The sequence below is a fragment of the Myotis daubentonii genome, chromosome 4 (assembly GCF_963259705.1).
Source record: "Myotis daubentonii chromosome 4, mMyoDau2.1, whole genome shotgun sequence".
In the NCBI taxonomy this organism is placed as follows: domain Eukaryota; kingdom Metazoa; phylum Chordata; class Mammalia; order Chiroptera; family Vespertilionidae; genus Myotis; species Myotis daubentonii.
This window is the reverse complement of record NC_081843.1, coordinates 91,718,063-91,733,881: the sequence shown is the minus strand read 5'-3', so window position 1 is coordinate 91,733,881 and position 15,819 is coordinate 91,718,063. Positions and strand designations below refer to the sequence as shown.

Genomic DNA, 15,819 nt, shown 5'->3' with positions numbered 1-15,819 from the left:
TTCTGTTTCATTTTGTTTGTCCACCTGTCTAGAAGTCTTTTATCCTATTGTGTGACACGTCTGTCCGTATGGGCTGACAGGATGGCTGTCCATCTCCAGTGCTGTGGGAAGAGGAAGGAGTTATCGCCAAGTTAGAACGTGAGCCCTGATAAACTGTCAGATGATAGGAGCAAGTACTAAGAGGAAAGCTAAGTTTGTTCCAAACTTTAGGGTCCTTTAGAAACCTGTGTGAAACATGGATAACATACGTTGACATCTTTATTGTTTGCTTTTTAAAAAATCCTCTGAAGTGTGTTCAGTGAGGAGAGAGGCTGACATGGCTGTTGGCTCTGACCCAGGGGAAAATAACCAACCAGTGGTTCCAGCTCTGTGAAGCTCCCCGTACCACCAGATCCCACCTGCAGGCGGGAGGTCGCTCATCTCAGGCCTGTGAGTTTCCAACAGCTGGCACAGGTGTTCCTGGTTCATGGAACTCCTTTGCTGTTGTCAAAGGTGGTCATGGAGTCAACTTCAAATGTGTGGCTGAAAATCAGAAAATAAAATAATTGCTAAGCATTTTCCCTCCAAAATGGTTTAAGAATCTCAAGCGGGTCTGAACAATAGGAAAACACTTGGTGTTCTCATGACTCCGTGAGCAGTGGTTCTGCCCTAAAATCACCTTCCCTGCCTGGGGATCTCTTTGTTTGCTGCGCCTTTAATGAGTCATGAAAGACGAGAAGTATGGGGACACTCGTGACTCACATTAATGAGGAACGTGACAAGGGTGGTTCTTCTCAAGATGGTCTTCACCAGATCTCAGCCCGCTCATCTAATCAAGAGCCATAAATAGCAGCTGTGTCTTGTTCTAGCCAGTGTAGCTGCTATTTATTGGAGCAAAGACTACGTAGTCACCCCTGCAATGTATTGTTTGAGACGTTATTAAAAGTTGCAGCTACAAATCTCTCATCTTGTCATCCAGATTCCTAACATCATACTGCCGGGGTCCAACCCCAGCGGGTCCAGGGGTCCCCAAAGGCGTAGACGGAGTCGGCGAAGAAGGAATGACACGGAGACAGTGTTCAGTTGATCAGCAGCCTAGCCAGGATCTCCAGCCAAGTTCTGGTCTTATCTCCAGAGAGGTTCTGCTTAGGATCTCCAGCCAGGTTCTGTCCAGGTACTCCAGTCAGGTTCAGTCACCAGGTTCTAGTCAGGCTCTCCTGCCAATCTCCGCAGTCAGGTTCAGTCCAGGATCCCCTGCCATGCTCTCTCGCCAGGCCCCGCCTCCAGGCTCCGAGGCCAGTCCCTGTCCAGGATCCTCCAGCATGCTCTCGCTGGCGAAGTTCTTCTGTCCCTAGAGAACGTTCTGTGTAGGTTCTGTGCCTAGGCTCTGTCTCTCTTGGTACTGTCTTCCAAGCCCTGTGTCCTTAGTTCTGTGTTCTGAGTTCTGTCTCTTGCTGTCTTGTTACATCTGTATTTATACCAGTTGATTCTAATCCTGTCAATTTCTATTACAAAGGCTAGGGCGTTTCTTATCTCCATTCCAGGGAGTAAAGATTATGTAGCTTAAGCATGATTGTTTGTAGTGATTAACTACCCGCCTGGCACTTAGTTAAGGAGTTTCATCCCCTCCCTGACTTCAGGGAAAAATTCCTACCTGGGGAAGCAACCTTTCTAGGAGAGGCATCCCCTCCCTGACTTCAGGGAAAAATTCCTACCTGGAGAAACAACCTTTCTCGGAGAGGTGACCTTGGTTAAAACACAGCGCCAAGAAGGTGAGCAAACATATTAAGAACTGTATGCCATATATGCCAGGTCCCTTGAAACAGCAAGGATGGACCGGCTCCCGGCATCATACTTTTAAAAACACAATACGACATTTTATATGCTTCAAATGCAAAAATTCTTAACATCCAGGAATTAAGATGGCAGGGTTTTGTTTGTTTTTTTCTATTAACTCCAAAGGTATCACAAGGTAATTTTTCTCTGTATTTTAAAATACATATTTTAAATATTTTTGGATGATGTATTAGTTGGTACATCATCTTTGTTCTAATGGATTAATCTGAAGTAAATGGAACTGTGTGCATCACTTGTGAGGTTGGGAAATTCGTCTCGATAGTGTTAAAGTACTTTGATAGGATATCAACATAATATATTTATTTAAAATCACTTGCCTATGTAATCATGCAAAATATCATTAAATTATTTTAAGCAGATCTTGGAGATTTTGCAAGATTGCATCTTATTGTGAAAGAGTCAAAAAGTCTTGGAAGAGCTCAGGGGAGGGAAGGTGGCTGTATTCATTTCCTAGGGCTGCCAGAACACAGCACCACAAATTCAATGGCTTAAAAAGGGGTGGCAAACCTTTTTTCTGCCAAGGACCATTTGGATATTTATAACATCATTTACAGGCCATACAGAATTATCAACTTAAAAATTAGCCTGCTATATTTGGTTAAACATTTAATTAACCCACCCCTAATGCCTTGGCAGGGCCATACAAATGATTTCATAGGCGTTATATCACCTATGACCTATACGTTCCCCACTCCTGGCTTAAAACAACAGAAATGTGTTTTCTCGTGTTTCTGGAGGCTGGTAGTCCAAAATCAAGTTGCAGGCAGCGTTGGTTCGTTCTGAGGGAGAAGGTGTCCCGTGCCTCTCTCAGCTTGTTGTGGGTGATCCCCAGCACTTCTTGTCTTGTAGATGCATCACTCCTGTCTCTACCTTCATCTACATATCACCTTCTCCTCTGGGCCTCTGTCTGTTTGTTTCTGTCTCTTATAAGGACACTTTCATTGGATTTAGGACTTACCCTAATCCAGTTGATCTCATCTTAATCCTTAACCTATTACATCTGCAAAGACCCTATTTCCAAATAAGGTAGCATTCTGAGGTTCTAGGTAGACATCAATTTTAGGGGGATACTCACTGTTAAGCCCAGAGACTTTCCATGTCAAATTCTTGGCCTTTTTTTATCCACTCATCTATTGATGGGCACTTGGGTTGTTTCCATAGATTGGCTATTGTAAATAATGCAGCATTGAACACAGGGGTGCATATATTCTTTCAAATTATTGTTTTGGGTTTCGTTGGATATATACCCAGAAGTGGAATGGCTGGGTCATAAAGCAGTTCCATTTTTAATTTTTTGAGGATCTCCCATAATGCTTTCCACAGTGGCAACACTAATCTGCATGCCCACCAACAGTGCATGAGGGTTAGGCCAGTTCCACTTTTAGAAGCTTCTGAAGTAACATATGCTTCTGTTGGAACATTTTTTATATAATTTGGTATCATTTTTAAAAATTTATATTACGTATTTTCATTTTTATGTATTAGTATATTGATTATTTTATTAAATATTTACCCAATCCCTAGTAAATTTTAGTATCATTTTATGTATTACTATTTTTTATTATATAAAATTTTATTTCAATAATATGATTTATATAATTAATTATGTAATTGACATTGATTTTTAAAACTAATTTCAGATTGACTGTGAAACCCGTGAGTGCAGGGACCAACTGCCTTCTTTACCACTTTGTCGGCACCGAGCCCAATGCCTACACTCTATTTTTTTAAAATATATATATTTATTGATTTCAGAGGAAGGGAGAGGGAGAGAGAGATAGAAACATCAATGATGAGAGCGAATCATTGATTGGCTGCCTCCTGCATGCCCCCTACTGGAGATCGAGCCTGCAACTTGGACATGTGCCCTTGGCGGGAATCAAACCTGGGACCCTTCAGTCCGCAGGCCAACGCTCTGTCCACTGAGCCAAACCAGCTAGGGCATGCACTTTATTTTTGAACCTATTTCTTTATATTATCTCCTTAATTTTCAGAAAAATAATATTCTTTGGCACAAGACTGACTGACTCCCTTCTGGATCTGCTATTGAATGTCTCCCCGGGACCTCCCCTTTCGGGGTGAGGGTGCTGGGGCTGTTGAGTGCTGTCTCTCTTCAGCCCCCACATCTGTCTGTGGAAGCTGCCGAGAGGTCTGTAGCTGGGCTCATTGGTGTCTGAGGGACATCTATGTGTTGTGTGAAATCCAAGGTAGGACATTAAAATATCGCTTCAATTAGATCCTGTTGGGATTTAAGAAAAGAATGAAATCTGACAATTCACTTTTCTTATTTATTCTTCCTCCCAGTTACTTTCTACCCTTCTGTCCTTCGCCTCTGCCCCTGGGGGTTATTTAAACTTGGAAAAACAACATTTTCTTTAGACGAGGTCTGTAGACTCTTTGAGCTGCAACTTGTCAGCCATTTGAAACAGTCCAAGTGAGAGGCCACTTTGGACTTAGTCACATATTTATTTATATATTTTTAGGATGTTTTGAATGAAACTGGACCTGATATGCTTTGTGCCTGGTCATTTAAATCCGGCTCTTTAAGAAACAGCCGTATTGAGACAGATCTGCTTCCTCACACTTAACTTTTTCTCCTCACCTCCTATCTGGGATCCTCTCCTTTTGCTCCAAGTACTGGGAGGAGGCCCTTTTGAGAGCAGGTGGTGGCAATAATACATAAATCCTTTGAGGAAGTTAGACCAGGAAGGTAATAAATAAATTTCACCTTGATGCTCTCAGCAGGCTATAAGGAGCTCCTTTTAAAAGACTGCAATATGTCTCCTTAGGAGGAAGTCACGGAAGAGAACTCAGGATGCAAAGTGTTCGTTAAGAGCAACAAAAATCCCTAGTAATAGGGTGTTGCTGTGTTCTTGACAACACATGTTCTGGGTCTTTCCTGCAGCCCGTATGCAGCCCGTCAGTATCTGGAGAATTCGATGCCCAACCCCTGACCCAGGACTGCTGCTGTCCCCATAGAGCCATGGCCGGGGTGAAACGGGTGCAGTTTGCAACCCACCTCGGGGAGCTCAGATGTCCCTGTATCTGTGAGAAATATTTGAGTTTAAATGGAGCAGTGCCACCGTGGAAAACGCATGTGCTCTCCCCCCAGAGGTTTGAGGAGGTCCTCGGGTCCATGCTCTTGTTTCTCCCCGTTTGCAGATCACACTCTTCCTGGTGTGCAGTTCAAGAAAGACCTTTTGGGGTGTTTGTTTTTCCAGGCAGCTCATGGCTCTGGTTTTGTTTTTGGATGTTTTCCGTTTGCTCTGAGTAGGAGAGTTCCAAGTCTAGTGTGCGCTGTCTGCCAGCTATTTCCTGTTGAGAACTCCTGAAAGGAAGTGAGTTCCTAATATTCTAAAACATGCTTGCGACCCCAGTGCCCACACCTGCTGGCAAAAGCAGAGGAGCCGACTACTCATGCCAGCAGGGTTTTCCCCTGGAGTTGAAATTGTGTGTCTGCAGAGACCCTCTCTAGACATTTAAAAAACATCATCATGTTGACCATCTCATGGCACTGTAATATGCTGGAACATTTACTGTTAAAACAACCAGGCTTTGGAAACCCCTGCCTCAGAAAAGTGGAAGACGCCCTTGTCAAGGAAATAGCTGAGCCAAAAGGGAGGCTTGTCATCCAGATATTTGGATAAATGCAGGAAAGGTGGGTCAGGGAGAAGTGGATGCTGGCAGAGGCAGGCTCTCTCCTCGCACACACGTGCATCTGATTTATTCATGGCAGTTGCTTATATCAGTGTGAGCAGCGCACATATTTTACAAAATATTCAGGGGTCAGCCCGTGTCACAGCTTGGTGGGATGGGCAGCCTCCCAGACTCCACCCTGAGTTCTGGGGCCATTCCAGGACCGCTGGGACCATCCGGAGTTCAGGGCAGGCCTGAAGCTTGTAATTGCTCTGGGAGCTGGGAGTCCGACCCTGGCCAGATGGACATGGAGGTGAAACAGGAGGCCATTGCTGATCTGTGTTTTGAAAGACATCTGTCTCATCTCTCTGGCAGACAATAAGGCCTGCCGTTGGTCAGAGTCTGTGCTGATCGACTACACTAACCTTAACCTTCCAGCACACACACACTGCTGGTTGTCCACACTAGCCTGATTCCCAGCTCCCTCCCCTCCCCTCCCCTCCCCTCCCCTCCCCTCCCCTCCCCTCCCCTCCCTCTCCTGAATATCTACACTAGCCTAATTCTCCAACACATGGGCGCACACACACAGTGCCACAAGACTCTCAGAGGGGCCAGACAGGCCGGGCTGTGTCGAAGGCACATTTGCCCACCTCTCCACATCTTTAGTTTTCGAATCTGTTTCTGACTCTCTGCCTGAACTCGCTTTTTCCAGAGATTCCTTTTTCCCGCCTTAACCGTGACTCTCTTTGACCCGTTCTGACCACAGACTTGGCTTTGACCACTCTGTTCCATAAGTTTGCCTTCTCAGGATTCCATCCAGGACAATAGCTGGCCTATGATTACCCAGCAAATTTCCAAAGGGTTGAAAGGAATGATCGTTTATTGGCAATTACCATGTGCCAGACAGGAAACCAGCCAGCAAAACAGCCTGTTTAGTTCATTATCCCATTTAATCCTTCCCAACCCCATTAGTACATGAGACTAAGAGATTAGTCTAAAGTTGTGTCCTGCCCAAGGGGACCAAGTGGCAATGCTGACACCTGAACCAGGAGTAATCTCACTTCAGTATCACGATATCCAAATATATTTGGAGACTTTTGGTGAAGCTGTTTAGGTATTGAGTAGAGAGGGTCCCAGTCTGAGCCTTTGCTATTGGTTTTTCCTGCTGTCATACAACAGACTCAAAGGAACTCCTTGTGAACACAATTCATCCAACTTGACTTCTCAAGAATGCTCTGCCGGCTGCTGTATGCCCAGTGAAGCTGAGTCCTATTCATTTCTGCCAGGCCTTTTTTTGGCTACTGTTATTTCCCATCATCTCCTTTTGGGAAATATTTTGTTATTCTCATTATATTGTCCTCTCTCACCTGAGGTCCTCCAGGAAGCAGATATGCGTTAGAGCTCAGAGTGCAGAGCGTCTGTTGGGATAACACCTGTGAAAGGAAAAGCACTGGGCAGGGGGAGCTGGCACTCTGTGCTGCTGACCTGATAAAGTGGGGCAGCCCAATGGGGAGCTCTGGTGCAAAGCTTGCCCAAACAAAATGGCTAACAGGAGATGTGCCCCTACCCGGTGTGGGATGGCCAGCCCAATCTCCCCGTCTTGTTCTCCATTGGCCAGGGTTCACTCCAGAAGAGCGCGACCTTGACTTGAAAGTTCTGATGAGGCTCCCAGCTGGAGGCCATGGGCTTACTAACTCCTCACCACTGGACATCAGGTCCTTACTTGAAGGGGCATCTACATGGCACTTAAGCCCCAGGGGTTTGACTGCTTCTCCTTTACTCTGGTTTGTGTTGGCCCATGGCCACCTGGCAGCACATTATGTTCTAAAGGAATCCACAGGAACACTGGGTATCCTATGAAGACACCTCTTACTTATAGCCAGAAGGTGTGCAGACTGACTGCAGTCGGGAGAGGCAGTTCATTGAGGAGGGAGAGGTGTCCCGTGCACAGCCCTGCCTGAGAAGCGCTGCTAGGGAGTCGGGGCACTGTGTGGGGTGCGGCGAGGGAGGAGAGAGTGCACTTGAGGGGAAAGGCCAACCTTGGAGGGGCACATCTTCTGTTGCCATTTTGTTTGGCTTTGGCTGGGCTGGCGGCCAAGTTGGTACCTTAGTCCTCTGATTCTAGGGAATCTGAGCAAGCATTGCCTCTGCTTTTCCAGAGTTGAGGGCTGTCTCAAGCTCGTCGCTGAGATGGATGGGGCAGTTGGCCACTTCCACCCACACCCTTAGAAACCACCTCACCCCTCCCAAACACTCACCTATGTTCTGTGCCTGTCTGAAATACCTCTGGTTTTCCCTAAGGCCCCCCCTTATTTTTTTTTAATGGGTGTGGGACATATTTTGGGTGTTAACACACATTAAAGTGGTGTTAAGGTGGGGAGAGGCCTCTTGGCTGTGAGAAGTTGCAGCCCTTCTGGATCCAAACCTGGTCATAATAAACAACAATAGGGCGGGACTTGACCACAGTGCCTCCCAGGGTCATTGCCAGGGTTGTTTACAAGCAGGTGGGAATTTCAATCCCAGCTCCACCCATAGGAGCTCTGTGACCTTGGGCAAGTTCATCTCTCTAACTAAGCCTTACTAGTAGTTATCACATTTCTAAAAGATGGATCATAATGTCAACGTTTTATGGGGTTGATTTAGATTGAAATGAGATGATGTGTGTGCACAGTTAACTCAGTCCACAGCATGTAGTTACCAGCTTAATCAATATTGGTACCTGTCCCCCTTGTCTATTTTAACTCATGTTATTTTTTGGAGCTTCTAATATACACACACCATTAAAAGCAGGCTTTGCATTTCCATATCAACATTTATGCTTATGCATGCAATAATTTACAGTTTCTTTAATGCTTCGCTTGAAGTTATTTTTAACATCCCGGGAGATAAAGACAAATAAATGCCTCTGCATTTTTCTCATCTGAACATAACTAAACCAGGGGTCACAGAGATACTCAATGATGTCACAATCACAACTGGTCAACAGACACATGAAAAGTGCACTGATTAGAAGCCAAGATATAAAGTGTGTTCTATCCACATCTGTAAGGACTTGGCTCATCTGTTTTCTTAGGCTGGAGTTGTGTTGATCTGGCTTTCTTGTAATTGAAGTTCTCCAAACCAATGAGAATCCTAGAGCATCAGGCAGAGGGATGAACATGGGGAAAACATCCCACAGAGCCAGCTTCTTAGGGAGCAAGCACCCTTTGCTGGGAGAGGAAGGTTGCACAACTTAGAAATGAACCTCGACAGATTAGGAGACCTGATCAGCCAACCATGCCTGCCAGAGAGCCTTTGAGAAGAAAGAAAAAGGAAAATCAGATTTTAAAAAATCCTCAGTACACTGTACAGAAGAGACTCGGGAGAAAAGCGGTGTTAGACATTAGCCAGAACACAATGATGGAGGTAGTCATTTTGCAATTTCTTAAGTATCTTTTCTCTGCTGACTTCAAAACAGTGAAAGAAATTCAGAAAAGAAGCCCACTATTTTGATGGAAGCTGTTTTGACATAAGTGAAACCAGGCTTGGCACGAGGTGGGGGCGTGCTGTGGCCAAGCCAATGGGCCAGACCGGGAAGGATTGAAATGAGCTGGGGAAATTGCTTCAAGACGGAGCTGGATCCACTTGAAAGGGGAGGGAGCTGGAGGGTACAGACATTTCATCGATGTTTGAATTAGTGTGAGAGTAGCATCCTGTGCGTTCTGGGGGCCACAGACCCTCTGGAGTCTGTCTCCCTTCTTTACAGTCCCCTCTTGGGAAAGGGAAGGAGGTGGCCGCCTTTTGAATGGTGCAGTGTGAGGGCTTGAGGATTGTTGGCTGGTTGTGAGTTCTCAAGTTTGGCTGGTTTGGGGAAAATGGGAGCATGAAGGGAGAGAGTGTGTGTTAACTCCCATAGTTTCCAGCAGCTTTCATTGTGGAGAAACCAGGGGGGGTGGCAGGGGCCATGTGGAACTCAGTCCCTGGGCCTGAGACTTTTTTATTTTTATTTTTACTGATTTCAGAGAGGAAGGGAGAGGGAAAGAGAGAGAAACATCAATGATGAGAATCATTGATTGGCTGCCTCCTGCAAGCCCCCTACTAGGGATTGAGTCTGCAACCCGGACATGTGCCCTTGACTGGAATCGAACCCGGGACTCTATAGTCCACAGGCCAATGCTCTATCCACTGAGCCAAGCCGGCTAGGGCAGTCTGAGACATTTTGACACATTTTTCAGGGCTTGGTGGCCCTGAGGTTAGAAACCAAATTGAGCATAATCTGTGGGATGTGGTCTGCCTTCAGTTATACTTGAGCATTGACAGTAGCCTCTCCCACAGGGAGGACAAGGGAAATGCCATTTGTGGGAAAGCACAGGCATTGCTTTAGGAAATGTACCTGGGAGGACTGGACAGCAGGATATCAGGCAAGGGTGGTGGGCCGACCTGGGCTTTTTGTTGTTTGGGCCTGGCCTTTTTTCAGCCTCAGGCAAGTCATAGCAAAGAGTTCTGTGATATGAAGTCAGTGTCTTTGCCCGGCCAGGGAGCAGGACATAGGGGAGGAATGGAGCTTCATTAGCATCGATCCATGCAAAGTACAGAACAGACTTTGGGTCCAGCAGACCCCAGTATTCTGTTTTAGACAGAAACAACATGGAGAAAATAAAAAATTAAATGCAGTCGATATGAATGCACAGAGCCTTGAATATATTAGCATATAGTACATATTACATGACACTATTACTTTAACTTGGTATTTGGAACCGTTGCCTGGTTGATGTTAATGAGGAAAGGCTTCCTTTTGAAGCCATTGGTTTTCGATGATAGGGGACCAGTGGGAAGAATCAAGAAGACCAACTGGGAAAGAATGCCGAGTGGGTCACATGAGGAACTTTGGAGGTAGATGGGCTACCTGGGTATCCATAGCCTCAACCGGAAGGAATGGGGTATTTTCTGGAATAATGTGAGGGGTAGGGATGGATGAGATGCTCTACTAGCCTAGGTGATAGGACCCCATCCTTCCAGTTGCTGAAGCCAAACACCTGGACACCGTCCTTGACCTCTCCCTTTCTCTCACACCCTGTATGTGATCCAAAAGCAAGAGTTGTTGACTTGACCTTCAGAGCAGATCACAATCCGGGCCATTTCTTACCATCTCCACGGCTGCTCCACCTGAGCTGTGTCTCCCTGGAATTTCCGAACATGATGGTCTCTCTGGTCTCCCTCCATCTACTCTTGCCAAGTTCTCAACACAGAACATAAGGGTTGTTTCAAAACATACTGTCTATCACATTACTCCTCTGCTTAAAACTCAACAGCTCCCATTTTGCACAAAAGTCTTGGAACATCTAATGGGACCTTACAATATACTGGTCTCTGTTACCCTCTGATCTTCCTGCCCTCCTTGCTTCACTCCCCTGCAGCCACAAAGCCTCCTTGATTTTCCTCAAACACACTAGACACAGACCGGCTTCCAATGGACCGCTTTTGCACTGGCTTTCCCTCCGTCTGGAACGTTCCTCCAGGCGGCTGCATAGCCAACTCTTTCATCTTCAAGTGTCTGCTCCAGGCACTCTCCCGCGGCTGTTGCCTTTGCCACCGTGTTTCAGATTCCGCCCGACTCTTCCAGCTCCTGGCATGCTCAGTCCTCTCTTTCCTGTTCAAGGTGTTCTATTTTCCACAGCACGTCTCGCCCTCTGATGCACTGTAGAGTCAGATGCTTATTTTAGCAGGTCTGCTGCGTACTGTCTGTCTCCCCTGTTAGATTGCAAGCTCCACAGGGACAGGAGCCGTTTTGCTCACTGCTGCACCCCAAGTGCCTAAAACAGTGTTTGCCATCTAGTAGGTATTCAGTAACGATTTGTTGAGTGAATCAATGAACGAATGAATTGGAAAAAACTAAGTAGTAATTGTATAAACAAGAAAATAGCATTATGTCATGAGAACAAAAGTGAAACGAGTTCCCAGGTACAGTCTGGTGCTCATCATTTCCCCGGTGAGGTGAGATTGACTCACTCGTGTACCTAGGAGTCTGACTTGACCAGCTCTCCCTTCGCTACCCTGGGAAAATGTGACCATCACCAGGATGAGTTAGCAAATCCATGTGGCTGGAGTTCTAACTTGATTCTGTATGGACTGCAGGTTGATCTCATATTGTTATTAAAAACCCTGCTTCTCTCACAGCAATTGAATACAGAAGTGCAATCATTTCCAAGTAGAAGCTTGGATTCTCTTTAGAGAGCCAGTATCTCCACAGTGTGGTTTACGAGGTCCGTTTTCATTGTTGATCAGTCATTTTTACTTAATTTAGCTTCTGAATTCCTGCTTCCAAAAGGGAAGTGGGTACTGTTAGAAAAGCTTTTATTGATTGATGCAGAAATGAGGTGCAGGAAAACCTTTGAGGGAAAGTGAAAGTTCATGTGAACTTACTGCTCCAGGATATTCTGGTTCCTTCCTGTGAAGCTGTCCTGGAGTTGCACGTGCACAGTGCATCCTAGAGTGGCGATTCTCTGCGATGAGAGCTGTGAATCCAAACCAGTCTCGTTAGTTTGAGAGGTGAGCTTTCAAGATAAACATGAAAATCAGTGACATCTCTTTGCATGGAAATCAAAATAATGTTTTCATTGGTCATATGATTTAGGTGCTTCTTATCCATTGCTTTTCTGCAGTGTCCTCCCCGCACCTCCACCCCTTTCCATCCAGAAGCTCTTAGCAGGAAACAGAGAGAGAGAGCTCTGCTTCAGCACAGAACAGATAGTGCAGCCTGTGGTCGCAGGAGATGGAATCTGAGCAGGGACAGGCCAGAGGGGTGTACGCTTAGTGCTGCTGGACACAAATGTAGCTGCTGCCTGCGAGGCTGACACACTGAATTCGATCAGTGTTTGTGGAATCCAAGGGTAGAGCGCCCACCTTCTTTCTTACTCCACTTCATTCCTCTGTTTAAAGATTTATTTTCAGTATTGGTTTGATTTAGGGTGCATAGTGATACTTATTTAAAAGTGAATAGAGTCAAGAATGATATATCATTGAGCTCTTTTTATAAGTTTGATTTTGGGGAACAAGACCAATTATAAACCAGTTCTGTGTATTGTCCTGCTATATATGTCAAGAACTGTGATTTTACTCTACTAGTAAGCTAACAGCTTAGCCTGCCATGGTTTCATGGATGTCGGCAGAAGACACACTATTCTTGGGTCAGAGATGAAAAGACAGCGTATTATTCATGGAAATAGTAGTGGCCAGAGTATTAGTGTTATTTGTACTTGCTATTTCCCCAAGCTCCATCTCCCTGAGGGCAACGTGGACCTCTGAGCTGGTGTATATATGGGTATGATTTAAATTTCACTGTTGTGTGGTGATGGCAACAAGTTTTGGTAGCTGATATTGGTTTGGGTTTGAAAGGCTAATATTGTACTACCAGAGGCCTGGTGCACAAAATTCGTGTGTGTGTGTGTGGGGGGGGGTGTCCCTCAGCCTGGCCTGAGCCCTCTTGCAATCCGGGACCCCTTGGGTAGGGTCCCTAGGCCTGGCCAGCCATCAGGGTCTATCGGGGCTTTCCGTCCCCTGGCTGCCAGCAGCTGGCCCCACCCCCGCCATTGCCACTGCTTGCCATCTGTGCAGCACTGTTCCCCTCACGCCCTCCCCCCCCCCCGCCCCGCCACCAGTCGCCTCCCTCTGCAGGTGACAGGCATGGGGTGCGATTGCTTGGCTGGCCAGGGCCTCCCTCTGAGGGGCAATTGCTGGCTGGCCCCGCATACCCATCACATTGCTGGCTGGTGGCCTGGGCCTCTCTCTATGGGGCTACCATGGGGCGATGTCCTGGGCTCCCCCAACTAATTGCATCGCACCCTCCTTGGCTGGCCTGGCGCCAGTGTGTGTCATAGTGTGGTCGTCCGGAAGGTCATCTGGACAGTTATTCTGCTGTTTGGTCGATTTGCATGTTACGCTTTTATTATTATAGGTTATTATAGACTAGAGGCCCGATGCAGGAAAATTTGTGCAAGAATAGACCTTCCTTCCCCTGGCTGCCGGCACCAGCTTCCCTCTGGCACCTGGGACCTGGGCTGCTTCTCTCTGGCTGCCGCCACCGCCCCCAGGCACCCAGGAGTACATTGACTGATTTTCAGAAAAGGCCTTATGAGCATCCAGGATATCATTCACTCTTATCAGCACCACTTTCAGAGTCTTCCAAAGATAGTTTGGCTCTTACTAAGGAGGGTTGTGGAATCTGGGAGAAGTATGCCCCAGATTCAACATAGCTGGGAGGCAACACCTGAGAGAGACTGCCCTGGGGGAATGTGGTTACTAATGACTCCAGGAAATAATGATCATCATCGTCCCATCCTCTCTTACAGAGCTGTCCATACTTGCCTTCCTCTGTTTCCCAGCCAAGACTTCACTGGGAAAGTAATCTCTATGTATTTAACACTTCCTCTCAAACCATTGTTCTCTGGGAACCAACAGATTCACACACCACCTCAGACAGCCCTCTGGATTAATTAGGTTTAGCAGGTTTTCAGAGGACCACAAACAGCTTTTCAGCCTCCCATTACTTCTTAGGCGAGAAAAATTGATCTCCATTTGTCCTGTGTGTTAGACCAGATGCTGTGAGCAGCTGGTTCCATTCCATAAAACCCAGGCTCTGTCATAATTGTTGTCTATAAACATCTTCTTGTAGTCAGTGTTCATTCTCCTGCTGTCCCCTGGGAACCTGGCATAGTCCGATGAATGTGTGCTTTGGTGAAAAGTCCGAGTTCAGAATTCTTTTATGTGTTCTCTGAGTTATACCATGTTTTCATGGCATTGTGGTACAGGCCAGTGCCCGGTGGTGGTGCCAGGTTACTCTCAATTACACACAGATAGATACTCGTGGTTCAGCTTGGCAGCACCCCTTTGTGGGTTCACACTGTGTGCCAGGCATCAGGAATCGAGGCCTGAATGCCCAAAATGGTTTTCAAAGACACCTGGAGATTGCTCCTTCCAAGGGCTTTGGCCAAACAGTCCAGGATATCAAACGTTTATAGCTCCCTCAAACCCTCTTTTGATGGAATCAGGGCATGGATAAATAATGCGTGTCTTTGGCCTTCCAATACCTCCCTCTCTTGCCTCCTACCTCCCCATTTTCATGTTCTTCAAACTCCAGATTTCAGCTTTTCCAAGCACCAATCTCACCTGTCAATCCCTGGAGAGCCCAGACTCTGGAATTATGACAGAGCTTCAAGAAACAGAGGAGGTACTCAAAACTTTCTTTGTATAGAACACTTTTCTAGGGGAAGGGAGAAGGAAGGGATCTGTTCTGAAAAGACGCCTGCAAAGGTAGACTGAAATGAAGAACCACACACATTCCAGGGACAACGTTCTAAGCTAGAATTCGGAATCTCATTTCTGGATGTGTTTCTACCACTGAGTCATACTGGCCTGGGCAAGACTTTTTCTAAGTCATGTGATTGTATTCCATTTCTTCTTTCTCAAAGGTTGACTTGGAACTTTACAGATTCTAATAGTGGCTAAGAATCCTCCTGAACAGAAAAGGGGATGTGGAAGCATGAATTAGCCAGGAAGGTGCTGGAAATGTTAGGAAATAGGGAACGTGGGGGCATCGTATTTAAGGTGATTCTCAAACAATTGTAAGAAAATGACCCTCTGCCTAAAAATCTCTTTCTGACCAACTTGCTAGAGTGCCCATAATTCATTCACTACACTTTGTCTTTGGGGTGACCTTAGAAAATTCTGTGTCCAGGAAGAAATAAAACAACCTGTCATACAGTTCCCTGAAGGTGTCAGGGTCTTATTTATTGCTAGGAAGCCAGGAGAGGACAGGGAGATGGTGCTGAACTACAGATAAACTCCTCTTGCTTTGTAATGTTGCTGAGTGTGGACTCTGCAGAAGGAATAAAATACTCTCAGTCATGAAACCGTCCAAGGTTCGTAGAGCTCCCGCAGAGTAGAGATGGGAAAGATACTCTGAGTCAATGGGCCAGACTTTTGGATGCTGAAAAGAAGGTCCCTATGTACAACCCACCAAGTTGTTCAGAGTTTCGGTATAAAAGGTAGAGTCCCAGAAACAATTTTAAAGGAATTGCCCACCCCTCTGCTTCCTCACCGCCCCCCCCCCCCGCCCCCGCCTCAGGTGAAATCTCTCTCAGTTTGTTGGGAAATGTCCAAGAGGCCTAGACAACTTGGATGCAAGAAGAACATTTCTGTTTTTCCAGGGTGGTGTTTTGTCCTTGGCATGTACGGGATTATTGGTAGGCTTGTTCCTTTAGCCCCCAGAACTCTTCCTGGGACAGTAGCGTCCACAATTGTTAGAACGTGAAAGTAACTTCGGTGACCCATTGTAATGCCTCATTTTACAGATGAGGCGACTGCAGCGCC

The 15,819-nt window shown here is 46.3% G+C and overlaps 1 protein-coding gene across 12 annotated transcripts in view; it reads left to right on the top strand.

Moving 5' to 3' along the window:
- Positions 1 to 15,819, top strand: part of PDZD2 (PDZ domain containing 2) — a 327,541-nt gene that overhangs the window by 227,771 nt on the left and 83,951 nt on the right. The window contains exon 1 of one of the 12 annotated variants that reach the window (XM_059694718.1): positions 3,616 to 4,043. The exons of 10 other annotated variants lie outside the window; for them this stretch is intronic. The gene's annotated coding sequence lies outside the window, so the exon portion shown is untranslated. Of the gene's footprint in view, positions 1 to 3,615; positions 4,044 to 14,170; positions 14,678 to 15,819 lie in introns of those variants that run through there. One more of the 12 variants, XM_059694717.1, reaches the window with a different exon arrangement.